At 48.1% G+C, this 15,835-nt stretch overlaps 8 non-coding genes and 1 pseudogene across 8 annotated transcripts; all 9 read left to right on the forward strand.

The window, feature by feature from the left end:
* Positions 1 to 744: 744 nt before the first annotated feature.
* On the forward strand, positions 745 to 935 carry LOC142268712 (U2 spliceosomal RNA). Its single transcript, XR_012734339.1, has one exon. It is a non-coding gene; the product is annotated as a U2 spliceosomal RNA (small nuclear RNA).
* Positions 936 to 2,322: 1,387 nt separating this feature from the next.
* LOC142268714 (U2 spliceosomal RNA) lies at positions 2,323 to 2,513 on the forward strand. Its single transcript, XR_012734340.1, has one exon. It is a non-coding gene; the product is annotated as a U2 spliceosomal RNA (small nuclear RNA).
* Positions 2,514 to 3,900: 1,387 nt separating this feature from the next.
* LOC142268715 (U2 spliceosomal RNA) lies at positions 3,901 to 4,091 on the forward strand. The gene has a single exon (XR_012734341.1). It is a non-coding gene; the product is annotated as a U2 spliceosomal RNA (small nuclear RNA).
* Positions 4,092 to 5,478: 1,387 nt separating this feature from the next.
* Positions 5,479 to 5,669, forward strand: LOC142268716 (U2 spliceosomal RNA). The gene has a single exon (XR_012734342.1). It is a non-coding gene; the product is annotated as a U2 spliceosomal RNA (small nuclear RNA).
* A 1,387-nt stretch (positions 5,670 to 7,056) lies between these two features.
* On the forward strand, positions 7,057 to 7,247 carry LOC142268717 (U2 spliceosomal RNA). The gene has a single exon (XR_012734343.1). It is a non-coding gene; the product is annotated as a U2 spliceosomal RNA (small nuclear RNA).
* A 2,189-nt stretch (positions 7,248 to 9,436) lies between these two features.
* Positions 9,437 to 9,630, forward strand: LOC142268679 (U2 spliceosomal RNA). The gene has a single exon (XR_012734314.1). It is a non-coding gene; the product is annotated as a U2 spliceosomal RNA (small nuclear RNA).
* Positions 9,631 to 11,017: 1,387 nt separating this feature from the next.
* On the forward strand, positions 11,018 to 11,208 carry LOC142268718 (U2 spliceosomal RNA). The gene has a single exon (XR_012734344.1). It is a non-coding gene; the product is annotated as a U2 spliceosomal RNA (small nuclear RNA).
* A 1,387-nt stretch (positions 11,209 to 12,595) lies between these two features.
* LOC142268719 (U2 spliceosomal RNA) lies at positions 12,596 to 12,786 on the forward strand. Its single transcript, XR_012734345.1, has one exon. It is a non-coding gene; the product is annotated as a U2 spliceosomal RNA (small nuclear RNA).
* Positions 12,787 to 14,173: 1,387 nt separating this feature from the next.
* On the forward strand, positions 14,174 to 14,285 carry LOC142268685 (U2 spliceosomal RNA; annotated as a pseudogene).
* The last annotated feature ends 1,550 nt before the right edge of the window (positions 14,286 to 15,835 follow it).

A 15,835-nucleotide genomic window follows, 5' to 3' on the forward strand; every position in this document is an offset into this window, starting at 1 on the left:
CTACTTTCAATAAGTACACTTAAACGGCTAATTGGGAATAGAAAAACTGTAAAAAGCCCTCTGAGAAAGCCCCCCTCTAACCTTTGATAGTAAGCTTTTCTGTAGTCTGCCTGTTGATGTATTTTCCGTTTGAACTGTGCACAACATGAAGAGACGGAACACTGGCGGCTTGTCACAATGCCCCCCGATGACATCACAATAGCGCTGCTGCCTAGAAAACAAGCTGCGCAGAAGAAGTTGTTCTTTGGGTGGGAGGGTGGGCTAGTGGAAGGAGGGGGCAATCTCTTTTTTTCCCGGGTGGTAGGGGGATGACAGGAGAAGGGAAGCGGGTGGTGAGAAAGGTACAGAGGGCAGGGTTTGGGGGCTGGGAAGGAAAGGGAAAAGATTAGGGTTTGGGGATGATGAAAGGGCTTTCTACGGGTAAGGATGGCAAAGGGTGGCAGTGACGGAAAGTCAGGCAACCTGTCCTGTCCGTCTTTTTGTATCGTGAATTGGAAAGACTGCAAGGGGGAGGGGAGTTGCTTGCGCCCTAAAGGAGGAGTTATTCAGATTCATTGCAGTGGGCGGCGGCTGCAAAACGCACCATTCTTCTTGTTTTGGCTCTGCAAAGCAGCCTTTTCAAGGGTTGGCTTGGGTGACAAAATGTCTTGTGTAGGCGTGGGTTTGTCTCCCTCTCGCTCTCTCTCCCTAAGATGTGTCCGGCATAGGCCAGGGTGCCACTCGAGGCCCAAACCAATTCTGGTTATCGCTTCTCGGCCTTTTGGCTAAGATCAAGTGTAGTATCTGTTCTTATCAGTTTAATATCTGATACGTCCCCTATCTGGGGACCATATATTAAATGGATTTTTAGAACAGGGAGATGGAAAAAGAGCTTGCTCTGTCCACTCCACGCATTGACCTGGTATTGCAGTACCTCCAGGAACGGTGCACCCCTTCTTAACCCAGTTTCCAAAAGCAGAACTCAATTCACCTGATTCATATTAGCCCGATTTAATGAATTGGAAGAAAGCATACGTCTTCATATGCACCTCAATTTGGCCCATTCACTTTTCACACTTCCTCCTTTTGTTTTTTATCTTTCACACTTTTGACTTTCTTTATTCATCCAAATAGCAAACTCATCACCACTCAACCTGACCAACTCGGCTATGTCCCCGTGCTGCAGTTCTCTGTCTTATCTAGATCATTTGCAATTGAATGGAATAGATCCCTTTTGGACAAAGTGGATTCACCTGCTGCTGCAGTGACCACAGGTGTGATAACATCTAGAATTGGCATCTGGTGCGATCTCTCCGCTTCCACTCCAAAGAAAGTTACCTGTTTATTCCTATCATGCATTGGTTTTTGGGGTTTTCTTTGAGTAATGATGATCTCTTTAGTAGTCTGTTGGCGCCCTCTCCTGGAGGAATAGTTTGCTTGCTCTTGGACATTCTAAAAGAGAGGTCATGATAGACATTGAGCTTCTGAGCTCAATTGGGGACAGTCATGGGTGATGAATGTTTGCAACCTACTGCGAAGCCTCATACCGCAATATAAGGAACGTCAAATACTAAGAAAGGGCGGCCTATGAAAGAATTACTACTTTCAATAAGTACACTTAAACGGCTAATTGGGAATAGAAAAACTGTAAAAAGCCCTCTGAGAAAGCCCCCCTCTAACCTTTGATAGTAAGCTTTTCTGTAGTCTGCCTGTTGATGTATTTTCCGTTTGAACTGTGCACAACATGAAGAGACGGAACACTGGCGGCTTGTCACAATGCCCCCCGATGACATCACAATAGCGCTGCTGCCTAGAAAACAAGCTGCGCAGAAGAAGTTGTTCTTTGGGTGGGAGGGTGGGCTAGTGGAAGGAGGGGGCAATCTCTTTTTTTCCCGGGTGGTAGGGGGATGACAGGAGAAGGGAAGCGGGTGGTGAGAAAGGTACAGAGGGCAGGGTTTGGGGGCTGGGAAGGAAAGGGAAAAGATTAGGGTTTGGGGATGATGAAAGGGCTTTCTACGGGTAAGGATGGCAAAGGGTGGCAGTGACGGAAAGTCAGGCAACCTGTCCTGTCCGTCTTTTTGTATCGTGAATTGGAAAGACTGCAAGGGGGAGGGGAGTTGCTTGCGCCCTAAAGGAGGAGTTATTCAGATTCATTGCAGTGGGCGGCGGCTGCAAAACGCACCATTCTTCTTGTTTTGGCTCTGCAAAGCAGCCTTTTCAAGGGTTGGCTTGGGTGACAAAATGTCTTGTGTAGGCGTGGGTTTGTCTCCCTCTCGCTCTCTCTCCCTAAGATGTGTCCGGCATAGGCCAGGGTGCCACTCGAGGCCCAAACCAATTCTGGTTATCGCTTCTCGGCCTTTTGGCTAAGATCAAGTGTAGTATCTGTTCTTATCAGTTTAATATCTGATACGTCCCCTATCTGGGGACCATATATTAAATGGATTTTTAGAACAGGGAGATGGAAAAAGAGCTTGCTCTGTCCACTCCACGCATTGACCTGGTATTGCAGTACCTCCAGGAACGGTGCACCCCTTCTTAACCCAGTTTCCAAAAGCAGAACTCAATTCACCTGATTCATATTAGCCCGATTTAATGAATTGGAAGAAAGCATACGTCTTCATATGCACCTCAATTTGGCCCATTCACTTTTCACACTTCCTCCTTTTGTTTTTTATCTTTCACACTTTTGACTTTCTTTATTCATCCAAATAGCAAACTCATCACCACTCAACCTGACCAACTCGGCTATGTCCCCGTGCTGCAGTTCTCTGTCTTATCTAGATCATTTGCAATTGAATGGAATAGATCCCTTTTGGACAAAGTGGATTCACCTGCTGCTGCAGTGACCACAGGTGTGATAACATCTAGAATTGGCATCTGGTGCGATCTCTCCGCTTCCACTCCAAAGAAAGTTACCTGTTTATTCCTATCATGCATTGGTTTTTGGGGTTTTCTTTGAGTAATGATGATCTCTTTAGTAGTCTGTTGGCGCCCTCTCCTGGAGGAATAGTTTGCTTGCTCTTGGACATTCTAAAAGAGAGGTCATGATAGACATTGAGCTTCTGAGCTCAATTGGGGACAGTCATGGGTGATGAATGTTTGCAACCTACTGCGAAGCCTCATACCGCAATATAAGGAACGTCAAATACTAAGAAAGGGCGGCCTATGAAAGAATTACTACTTTCAATAAGTACACTTAAACGGCTAATTGGGAATAGAAAAACTGTAAAAAGCCCTCTGAGAAAGCCCCCCTCTAACCTTTGATAGTAAGCTTTTCTGTAGTCTGCCTGTTGATGTATTTTCCGTTTGAACTGTGCACAACATGAAGAGACGGAACACTGGCGGCTTGTCACAATGCCCCCCGATGACATCACAATAGCGCTGCTGCCTAGAAAACAAGCTGCGCAGAAGAAGTTGTTCTTTGGGTGGGAGGGTGGGCTAGTGGAAGGAGGGGGCAATCTCTTTTTTTCCCGGGTGGTAGGGGGATGACAGGAGAAGGGAAGCGGGTGGTGAGAAAGGTACAGAGGGCAGGGTTTGGGGGCTAGGAAGGAAAGGGAAAAGATTAGGGTTTGGGGATGATGAAAGGGCTTTCTACGGGTAAGGATGGCAAAGGGTGGCAGTGACGGAAAGTCAGGCAACCTGTCCTGTCCGTCTTTTTGTATCGTGAATTGGAAAGACTGCAAGGGGGAGGGGAGTTGCTTGCGCCCTAAAGGAGGAGTTATTCAGATTCATTGCAGTGGGCGGCGGCTGCAAAACGCACCATTCTTCTTGTTTTGGCTCTGCAAAGCAGCCTTTTCAAGGGTTGGCTTGGGTGACAAAATGTCTTGTGTAGGCGTGGGTTTGTCTCCCTCTCGCTCTCTCTCCCTAAGATGTGTCCGGCATAGGCCAGGGTGCCACTCGAGGCCCAAACCAATTCTGGTTATCGCTTCTCGGCCTTTTGGCTAAGATCAAGTGTAGTATCTGTTCTTATCAGTTTAATATCTGATACGTCCCCTATCTGGGGACCATATATTAAATGGATTTTTAGAACAGGGAGATGGAAAAAGAGCTTGCTCTGTCCACTCCACGCATTGACCTGGTATTGCAGTACCTCCAGGAACGGTGCACCCCTTCTTAACCCAGTTTCCAAAAGCAGAACTCAATTCACCTGATTCATATTAGCCCGATTTAATGAATTGGAAGAAAGCATACGTCTTCATATGCACCTCAATTTGGCCCATTCACTTTTCACACTTCCTCCTTTTGTTTTTTATCTTTCACACTTTTGACTTTCTTTATTCATCCAAATAGCAAACTCATCACCACTCAACCTGACCAACTCGGCTATGTCCCCGTGCTGCAGTTCTCTGTCTTATCTAGATCATTTGCAATTGAATGGAATAGATCCCTTTTGGACAAAGTGGATTCACCTGCTGCTGCAGTGACCACAGGTGTGATAACATCTAGAATTGGCATCTGGTGCGATCTCTCCGCTTCCACTCCAAAGAAAGTTACCTGTTTATTCCTATCATGCATTGGTTTTTGGGGTTTTCTTTGAGTAATGATGATCTCTTTAGTAGTCTGTTGGCGCCCTCTCCTGGAGGAATAGTTTGCTTGCTCTTGGACATTCTAAAAGAGAGGTCATGATAGACATTGAGCTTCTGAGCTCAATTGGGGACAGTCATGGGTGATGAATGTTTGCAACCTACTGCGAAGCCTCATACCGCAATATAAGGAACGTCAAATACTAAGAAAGGGCGGCCTATGAAAGAATTACTACTTTCAATAAGTACACTTAAACGGCTAATTGGGAATAGAAAAACTGTAAAAAGCCCTCTGAGAAAGCCCCCCTCTAACCTTTGATAGTAAGCTTTTCTGTAGTCTGCCTGTTGATGTATTTTCCGTTTGAACTGTGCACAACATGAAGAGACGGAACACTGGCGGCTTGTCACAATGCCCCCCGATGACATCACAATAGCGCTGCTGCCTAGAAAACAAGCTGCGCAGAAGAAGTTGTTCTTTGGGTGGGAGGGTGGGCTAGTGGAAGGAGGGGGCAATCTCTTTTTTTCCCGGGTGGTAGGGGGATGACAGGAGAAGGGAAGCGGGTGGTGAGAAAGGTACAGAGGGCAGGGTTTGGGGGCTGGGAAGGAAAGGGAAAAGATTAGGGTTTGGGGATGATGAAAGGGCTTTCTACGGGTAAGGATGGCAAAGGGTGGCAGTGACGGAAAGTCAGGCAACCTGTCCTGTCCGTCTTTTTGTATCGTGAATTGGAAAGACTGCAAGGGGGAGGGGAGTTGCTTGCGCCCTAAAGGAGGAGTTATTCAGATTCATTGCAGTGGGCGGCGGCTGCAAAACGCACCATTCTTCTTGTTTTGGCTCTGCAAAGCAGCCTTTTCAAGGGTTGGCTTGGGTGACAAAATGTCTTGTGTAGGCGTGGGTTTGTCTCCCTCTCGCTCTCTCTCCCTAAGATGTGTCCGGCATAGGCCAGGGTGCCACTCGAGGCCCAAACCAATTCTGGTTATCGCTTCTCGGCCTTTTGGCTAAGATCAAGTGTAGTATCTGTTCTTATCAGTTTAATATCTGATACGTCCCCTATCTGGGGACCATATATTAAATGGATTTTTAGAACAGGGAGATGGAAAAAGAGCTTGCTCTGTCCACTCCACGCATTGACCTGGTATTGCAGTACCTCCAGGAACGGTGCACCCCTTCTTAACCCAGTTTCCAAAAGCAGAACTCAATTCACCTGATTCATATTAGCCCGATTTAATGAATTGGAAGAAAGCATACGTCTTCATATGCACCTCAATTTGGCCCATTCACTTTTCACACTTCCTCCTTTTGTTTTTTATCTTTCACACTTTTGACTTTCTTTATTCATCCAAATAGCAAACTCATCACCACTCAACCTGACCAACTCGGCTATGTCCCCGTGCTGCAGTTCTCTGTCTTATCTAGATCATTTGCAATTGAATGGAATAGATCCCTTTTGGACAAAGTGGATTCACCTGCTGCTGCAGTGACCACAGGTGTGATAACATCTAGAATTGGCATCTGGTGCGATCTCTCCGCTTCCACTCCAAAGAAAGTTACCTGTTTATTCCTATCATGCATTGGTTTTTGGGGTTTTCTTTGAGTAATGATGATCTCTTTAGTAGTCTGTTGGCGCCCTCTCCTGGAGGAATAGTTTGCTTGCTCTTGGACATTCTAAAAGAGAGGTCATGATAGACATTGAGCTTCTGAGCTCAATTGGGGACAGTCATGGGTGATGAATGTTTGCAACCTACTGCGAAGCCTCATACCGCAATATAAGGAACGTCAAATACTAAGAAAGGGCGGCCTATGAAAGAATTACTACTTTCAATAAGTACACTTAAACGGCTAATTGGGAATAGAAAAACTGTAAAAAGCCCTCTGAGAAAGCCCCCCTCTAACCTTTGATAGTAAGCTTTTCTGTAGTCTGCCTGTTGATGTATTTTCCGTTTGAACTGTGCACAACATGAAGAGACGGAACACTGGCGGCTTGTCACAATGCCCCCCGATGACATCACAATAGCGCTGCTGCCTAGAAAACAAGCTGCGCAGAAGAAGTTGTTCTTTGGGTGGGAGGGTGGGCTAGTGGAAGGAGGGGGCAATCTCTTTTTTTCCCGGGTGGTAGGGGGATGACAGGAGAAGGGAAGCGGGTGGTGAGAAAGGTACAGAGGGCAGGGTTTGGGGGCTGGGAAGGAAAGGGAAAAGATTAGGGTTTGGGGATGATGAAAGGGCTTTCTACGGGTAAGGATGGCAAAGGGTGGCAGTGACGGAAAGTCAGGCAACCTGTCCTGTCCGTCTTTTTGTATCGTGAATTGGAAAGACTGCAAGGGGGAGGGGAGTTGCTTGCGCCCTAAAGGAGGAGTTATTCAGATTCATTGCAGTGGGCGGCGGCTGCAAAACGCACCATTCTTCTTGTTTTGGCTCTGCAAAGCAGCCTTTTCAAGGGTTGGCTTGGGTGACAAAATGTCTTGTGTAGGCGTGGGTTTGTCTCCCTCTCGCTCTCTCTCCCTAAGATGTGTCCGGCATAGGCCAGGGTGCCACTCGAGGCCCAAACCAATTCTGGTTATCGCTTCTCGGCCTTTTGGCTAAGATCAAGTGTAGTATCTGTTCTTATCAGTTTAATATCTGATACGTCCCCTATCTGGGGACCATATATTAAATGGATTTTTAGAACAGGGAGATGGAAAAAGAGCTTGCTCTGTCCACTCCACGCATTGACCTGGTATTGCAGTACCTCCAGGAACGGTGCACCCCTTCTTAACCCAGTTTCCAAAAGCAGAACTCAATTCACCTGATTCATATTAGCCCGATTTAATGAATTGGAAGAAAGCATACGTCTTCATATGCACCTCAATTTGGCCCATTCACTTTTCACACTTCCTCCTTTTGTTTTTTATCTTTCACACTTTTGACTTTCTTTATTCATCCAAATAGCAAACTCATCACCACTCAACCTGACCAACTCGGCTATGTCCCCGTGCTGCAGTTCTCTGTCTTATCTAGATCATTTGCAATTGAATGGAATAGATCCCTTTTGGACAAAGTGGATTCACCTGCTGCTGCAGTGACCACAGGTGTGATAACATCTAGAATTGGCATCTGGTGCGATCTCTCCGCTTCCACTCCAAAGAAAGTTACCTGTTTATTCCTATCATGCATTGGTTTTTGGGGTTTTCTTTGAGTAATGATGATCTCTTTAGTAGTCTGTTGGCGCCCTCTCCTGGAGGAATAGTTTGCTTGCTCTTGGACATTCTAAAAGAGAGGTCATGATAGACATTGAGCTTCTGAGCTCAATTGGGGACAGTCATGGGTGATGAATGTTTGCAACCTACTGCGAAGCCTCATACCGCAATATAAGGAACGTCAAATACTAAGAAAGGGCGGCCTATGAAAGAATTACTACTTTCAATAAGTACACTTAAACGGCTAATTGGGAATAGAAAAACTGTAAAAAGCCCTCTGAGAAAGCCCCCCTCTAACCTTTGATAGTAAGCTTTTCTGTAGTCTGCCTGTTGATGTATTTTCCGTTTGAACTGTGCACAACATGAAGAGACGGAACACTGGCGGCTTGTCACAATGCCCCCCGATGACATCACAATAGCGCTGCTGCCTAGAAAACAAGCTGCGCAGAAGAAGTTGTTCTTTGGGTGGGAGGGTGGGCTAGTGGAAGGAGGGGGCAATCTCTTTTTTTCCCGGGTGGTAGGGGGATGACAGGAGAAGGGAAGCGGGTGGTGAGAAAGGTACAGAGGGCAGGGTTTGGGGGCTGGGAAGGAAAGGGAAAAGATTAGGGTTTGGGGATGATGAAAGGGCTTTCTACGGGTAAGGATGGCAAAGGGTGGCAGTGACGGAAAGTCAGGCAACCTGTCCTGTCCGTCTTTTTGTATCGTGAATTGGAAAGACTGCAAGGGGGAGGGGAGTTGCTTGCGCCCTAAAGGAGGAGTTATTCAGATTCATTGCAGTGGGCGGCGGCTGCAAAACGCACCATTCTTCTTGTTTTGGCTCTGCAAAGCAGCCTTTTCAAGGGTTGGCTTGGGTGACAAAATGTCTTGTGTAGGCGTGGGTTTGTCTCCCTCTCGCTCTCTCTCCCTAAGATGTGTCCGGCATAGGCCAGGGTGCCACTCGAGGCCCAAACCAATTCTGGTTATCGCTTCTCGGCCTTTTGGCTAAGATCAAGTGTAGTGTTGTTCGAAGAGGTGGTTTAAGCTCCAGGCCACCTTAGTACAATGATACAATGCACACTGGAAGGTTGCGCTTGCTAGTACTCTGGGTGGATAGTATATTCATCTAGAGGAAAACATGGCCCTACCAGGATCGAGGCTATTAGACTGAGTAAGGGTGGGGGGCTATGGTACAACGTGCCCCAGGACTGACGACCCTGGAGTGAGTCTGAGCTTGCTGGCTTGGGACCCCGGCAAGCCTTGGGCTCTGTAGCACACCGTACCTTGCCTTTTCATACTTTTTGAGCATATTACCCTATCCCGGCCTTCTGGCTAGGAAGGGAAATTTTTACAATCCCGGTCGGAGGTCTGGTCAGCTTTGGGCTGAGAAACTAACACCCGGTTGGAGGTCTGGGTCAGCTTCGGCTGAGAAACCAACACCCGGTTGGAGGTCTGGGTCAGCTTCGGCGGAGAAACCAACACCCGGTTGGAGGTCCGGTTAGCCTTGGGCTGAGAAACCAACACCGGTTGACGGTCCGGGCAGTTTCGGCTGCGAAACCAACAACTAGTAGCTCTCTACTCCACTTGGGTAAGATGCCTGGGTGGACGCTGGGAGCAACGACAAGGCTCAACCAGGCTTCGGCTTGGGGGAGCACCGAAGATCCCTGACCCTTGCTGTGGCCTTCTGGCTCGGAGGGACGGGGTTGATTTTTGGGGACCCTCTCCTCACGGTGGGGTCCACACGAATCCTAGCCTTTGCACTGTTTTTGGTGTGACTTCGGTCATGCATTTTTTGTGGTGCTTTGGAAAGCTTCATTAAATCAAAAAATCTGTTCTTATCAGTTTAATATCTGATACGTCCCCTATCTGGGGACCATATATTAAATGGATTTTTAGAACAGGGAGATGGAAAAAGAGCTTGCTCTGTCCACTCCACGCATTGACCTGGTATTGCAGTACCTCCAGGAACGGTGCACCCCTTCTTAACCCAGTTTCCAAAAGCAGAACTCAATTCACCTGATTCATATTAGCCCGATTTAATGAATTGGAAGAAAGCATACGTCTTCATATGCACCTCAATTTGGCCCATTCACTTTTCACACTTCCTCCTTTTGTTTTTTATCTTTCACACTTTTGACTTTCTTTATTCATCCAAATAGCAAACTCATCACCACTCAACCTGACCAACTCGGCTATGTCCCCGTGCTGCAGTTCTCTGTCTTATCTAGATCATTTGCAATTGAATGGAATAGATCCCTTTTGGACAAAGTGGATTCACCTGCTGCTGCAGTGACCACAGGTGTGATAACATCTAGAATTGGCATCTGGTGCGATCTCTCCGCTTCCACTCCAAAGAAAGTTACCTGTTTATTCCTATCATGCATTGGTTTTTGGGGTTTTCTTTGAGTAATGATGATCTCTTTAGTAGTCTGTTGGCGCCCTCTCCTGGAGGAATAGTTTGCTTGCTCTTGGACATTCTAAAAGAGAGGTCATGATAGACATTGAGCTTCTGAGCTCAATTGGGGACAGTCATGGGTGATGAATGTTTGCAACCTACTGCGAAGCCTCATACCGCAATATAAGGAACGTCAAATACTAAGAAAGGGCGGCCTATGAAAGAATTACTACTTTCAATAAGTACACTTAAACGGCTAATTGGGAATAGAAAAACTGTAAAAAGCCCTCTGAGAAAGCCCCCCTCTAACCTTTGATAGTAAGCTTTTCTGTAGTCTGCCTGTTGATGTATTTTCCGTTTGAACTGTGCACAACATGAAGAGACGGAACACTGGCGGCTTGTCACAATGCCCCCCGATGACATCACAATAGCGCTGCTGCCTAGAAAACAAGCTGCGCAGAAGAAGTTGTTCTTTGGGTGGGAGGGTGGGCTAGTGGAAGGAGGGGGCAATCTCTTTTTTTCCCGGGTGGTAGGGGGATGACAGGAGAAGGGAAGCGGGTGGTGAGAAAGGTACAGAGGGCAGGGTTTGGGGGCTGGGAAGGAAAGGGAAAAGATTAGGGTTTGGGGATGATGAAAGGGCTTTCTACGGGTAAGGATGGCAAAGGGTGGCAGTGACGGAAAGTCAGGCAACCTGTCCTGTCCGTCTTTTTGTATCGTGAATTGGAAAGACTGCAAGGGGGAGGGGAGTTGCTTGCGCCCTAAAGGAGGAGTTATTCAGATTCATTGCAGTGGGCGGCGGCTGCAAAACGCACCATTCTTCTTGTTTTGGCTCTGCAAAGCAGCCTTTTCAAGGGTTGGCTTGGGTGACAAAATGTCTTGTGTAGGCGTGGGTTTGTCTCCCTCTCGCTCTCTCTCCCTAAGATGTGTCCGGCATAGGCCAGGGTGCCACTCGAGGCCCAAACCAATTCTGGTTATCGCTTCTCGGCCTTTTGGCTAAGATCAAGTGTAGTATCTGTTCTTATCAGTTTAATATCTGATACGTCCCCTATCTGGGGACCATATATTAAATGGATTTTTAGAACAGGGAGATGGAAAAAGAGCTTGCTCTGTCCACTCCACGCATTGACCTGGTATTGCAGTACCTCCAGGAACGGTGCACCCCTTCTTAACCCAGTTTCCAAAAGCAGAACTCAATTCACCTGATTCATATTAGCCCGATTTAATGAATTGGAAGAAAGCATACGTCTTCATATGCACCTCAATTTGGCCCATTCACTTTTCACACTTCCTCCTTTTGTTTTTTATCTTTCACACTTTTGACTTTCTTTATTCATCCAAATAGCAAACTCATCACCACTCAACCTGACCAACTCGGCTATGTCCCCGTGCTGCAGTTCTCTGTCTTATCTAGATCATTTGCAATTGAATGGAATAGATCCCTTTTGGACAAAGTGGATTCACCTGCTGCTGCAGTGACCACAGGTGTGATAACATCTAGAATTGGCATCTGGTGCGATCTCTCCGCTTCCACTCCAAAGAAAGTTACCTGTTTATTCCTATCATGCATTGGTTTTTGGGGTTTTCTTTGAGTAATGATGATCTCTTTAGTAGTCTGTTGGCGCCCTCTCCTGGAGGAATAGTTTGCTTGCTCTTGGACATTCTAAAAGAGAGGTCATGATAGACATTGAGCTTCTGAGCTCAATTGGGGACAGTCATGGGTGATGAATGTTTGCAACCTACTGCGAAGCCTCATACCGCAATATAAGGAACGTCAAATACTAAGAAAGGGCGGCCTATGAAAGAATTACTACTTTCAATAAGTACACTTAAACGGCTAATTGGGAATAGAAAAACTGTAAAAAGCCCTCTGAGAAAGCCCCCCTCTAACCTTTGATAGTAAGCTTTTCTGTAGTCTGCCTGTTGATGTATTTTCCGTTTGAACTGTGCACAACATGAAGAGACGGAACACTGGCGGCTTGTCACAATGCCCCCCGATGACATCACAATAGCGCTGCTGCCTAGAAAACAAGCTGCGCAGAAGAAGTTGTTCTTTGGGTGGGAGGGTGGGCTAGTGGAAGGAGGGGGCAATCTCTTTTTTTCCCGGGTGGTAGGGGGATGACAGGAGAAGGGAAGCGGGTGGTGAGAAAGGTACAGAGGGCAGGGTTTGGGGGCTGGGAAGGAAAGGGAAAAGATTAGGGTTTGGGGATGATGAAAGGGCTTTCTACGGGTAAGGATGGCAAAGGGTGGCAGTGACGGAAAGTCAGGCAACCTGTCCTGTCCGTCTTTTTGTATCGTGAATTGGAAAGACTGCAAGGGGGAGGGGAGTTGCTTGCGCCCTAAAGGAGGAGTTATTCAGATTCATTGCAGTGGGCGGCGGCTGCAAAACGCACCATTCTTCTTGTTTTGGCTCTGCAAAGCAGCCTTTTCAAGGGTTGGCTTGGGTGACAAAATGTCTTGTGTAGGCGTGGGTTTGTCTCCCTCTCGCTCTCTCTCCCTAAGATGTGTCCGGCATAGGCCAGGGTGCCACTCGAGGCCCAAACCAATTCTGGTTATCGCTTCTCGGCCTTTTGGCTAAGATCAAGTGTAGTATCTGTTCTTATCAGTTTAATATCTGATACGTCCCCTATCTGGGGACCATATATTAAATGGATTTTTAGAACAGGGAGATGGAAAAAGAGCTTGCTCTGTCCACTCCACGCATTGACCTGGTATTGCAGTACCTCCAGGAACGGTGCACCCCTTCTTAACCCAGTTTCCAAAAGCAGAACTCAATTCACCTGATTCATATTAGCCCGATTTAATGAATTGGAAGAAAGCATACGTCTTCATATGCACCTCAATTTGGCCCATTCACTTTTCACACTTCCTCCTTTTGTTTTTTATCTTTCACACTTTTGACTTTCTTTATTCATCCAAATAGCAAACTCATCACCACTCAACCTGACCAACTCGGCTATGTCCCCGTGCTGCAGTTCTCTGTCTTATCTAGATCATTTGCAATTGAATGGAATAGATCCCTTTTGGACAAAGTGGATTCACCTGCTGCTGCAGTGACCACAGGTGTGATAACATCTAGAATTGGCATCTGGTGCGATCTCTCCGCTTCCACTCCAAAGAAAGTTACCTGTTTATTCCTATCATGCATTGGTTTTTGGGGTTTTCTTTGAGTAATGATGATCTCTTTAGTAGTCTGTTGGCGCCCTCTCCTGGAGGAATAGTTTGCTTGCTCTTGGACATTCTAAAAGAGAGGTCATGATAGACATTGAGCTTCTGAGCTCAATTGGGGACAGTCATGGGTGATGAATGTTTGCAACCTACTGCGAAGCCTCATACCGCAATATAAGGAACGTCAAATACTAAGAAAGGGCGGCCTATGAAAGAATTACTACTTTCAATAAGTACACTTAAACGGCTAATTGGGAATAGAAAAACTGTAAAAAGCCCTCTGAGAAAGCCCCCCTCTAACCTTTGATAGTAAGCTTTTCTGTAGTCTGCCTGTTGATGTATTTTCCGTTTGAACTGTGCACAACATGAAGAGACGGAACACTGGCGGCTTGTCACAATGCCCCCCGATGACATCACAATAGCGCTGCTGCCTAGAAAACAAGCTGCGCAGAAGAAGTTGTTCTTTGGGTGGGAGGGTGGGCTAGTGGAAGGAGGGGGCAATCTCTTTTTTTCCCGGGTGGTAGGGGGATGACAGGAGAAGGGAAGCGGGTGGTGAGAAAGGTACAGAGGGCAGGGTTTGGGGGCTGGGAAGGAAAGGGAAAAGATTAGGGTTTGGGGATGATGAAAGGGCTTTCTACGGGTAAGGATGGCAAAGGGTGGCAGTGACGGAAAGTCAGGCAACCTGTCCTGTCCGTCTTTTTGTATCGTGAATTGGAAAGACTGCAAGGGGGAGGGGAGTTGCTTGCGCCCTAAAGGAGGAGTTATTCAGATTCATTGCAGTGGGCGGCGGCTGCAAAACGCACCATTCTTCTTGTTTTGGCTCTGCAAAGCAGCCTTTTCAAGGGTTGGCTTGGGTGACAAAATGTCTTGTGTAGGCGTGGGTTTGTCTCCCTCTCGCTCTCTCTCCCTAAGATGTGTCCGGCATAGGCCAGGGTGCCACTCGAGGCCCAAACCAATTCTGGTTATCGCTTCTCGGCCTTTTGGCTAAGATCAAGTGTAGTATCTGTTCTTATCAGAACAAACTGAGCTAGCTACACTTGACGAGATACGATCAGGGAGACAAGCTCCGAATCCCAGCCGAGACCGAAAGAGGGAGATCGGACGGAAGAAGAGCTTGGCAGAAAGAAGCAAGAAGACGAAGGCTCGGAGAAGACTTGGGGAGACCAGAGGAACTTCGAGGAGGAACACAGCGGAAGAAGACACCCGGAGAAGAATCCAAGATCCAGCTCCGGGAACTCAAGCAGGAACCAGCCATGGCAAGCAAGCCAGAGAAGGCAGCCAAGAAGGCTCAGGACCCAGGGACCTCCAGGAAGGCTCATCCAGAGGCTTCTTCGGCCCAAGAGGCCCCTACCTCCGACGCCAGCCAGCCGGAGGGAGCCCGGACGCCGCCTGAAAAGGCTCCAACCCTGGAGCCTTGGATGCGGCAGACGGTCGCCCTGAAGCTGAAGGCGGTGGATGGTAGGTTGCCGGACATGTCCAGCGACGTGTTCTGCAAGAAGATGATTCTGGATCAGGGCTTCTCCAGGGCGGAAACCCTGAGTGTCCAGACCTTCATGACTGGCATTTTTCTGGTAACCTTTGCCACGGTGAATGCCTGCAGGAGATACTGGGAGGCGATGAACGCAGCGATGCCGGACTCCCCTTTTCATTCTTTTTTAGGATCCTGTCCTATACAGAGGGATGAGAAGAGGATCACGGTCTCCATGCGGAACCCGCACACCCCAGGAAGAGACATCTCCACGTTCCTGGGACGTCTCTGCACAGTGGTGAGGGAGCCATCCCACATCCTTAACGGCAACGGATTCTGGACGGGTAAGTGGTCAGTAACCGTTCGACTCTACAGGGAACCAGCATCCGAGGATGGTCTCCAGCACCTGCCCCCGACATTCTCTCTGGGAAACTCCTTTGGTCTCATCTACTACCCGGACATGCCACACAACTGCAGGAAATGTGGCGGGAAAGGGCATTCGATGAAGACCTGCAAGGAGGACGCCTGCAGGGTTTGCCGGGTGACAGGACACAGCTCCAAGGACTGCCCAAAGAAGAAGACTTGCAACCTATGTGGACAGGCGGACCACCTTTACAAGGACTGCCCACAGCGGGAGAAATCCTGGGCAAGGGTTGCCGCGGCGACCCAGTATCGGGTAGTCACAGCTTCGTCGACCAAGGCAGCTACGACCAAGGCCACAGAGGCCAAGGACAAGGCGGCCAAGAACCCAGCGACCGTGGCTCCAGCCGATGCCCCAGCAGCCACGGAGTCCAGGGAAAAGAAGGGTAAGAAAACTGTTGCCCCCTCCCTGGCCCCCCCCCCTGTCACCCCTGTCCAAACCCCTCCCCCCCCGGCCAACCCTACTGAGGATTCCACTACCTCCACCTCATTTCCCTACTCCTCAGTTGGTCTCCTCACCCCCCCCCCAAAGCCCACTCTCCCTCCCCAGACCATGAGAGCAGAGGGCCTCAGCACTCTTGCACTTTTCACCGAGGAGGATTTTCCAGCTCTTGTCTCCTCAGGTACAGGCCAAAGGAAAAGGAAGGTGGAAGATAGTCCTGTCGCAGAACCTTCCAAGCTGTTCATTGTGGACCCCAATCCACCCCAGGAAGAGGAGGATGGCCTCCTCCCAGAACC

This window comes from Anomaloglossus baeobatrachus, unplaced genomic scaffold (assembly GCF_048569485.1).
Source record: "Anomaloglossus baeobatrachus isolate aAnoBae1 unplaced genomic scaffold, aAnoBae1.hap1 Scaffold_3077, whole genome shotgun sequence".
NCBI classification, from domain to species: Eukaryota; Metazoa; Chordata; class Amphibia; order Anura; family Aromobatidae; genus Anomaloglossus; species Anomaloglossus baeobatrachus.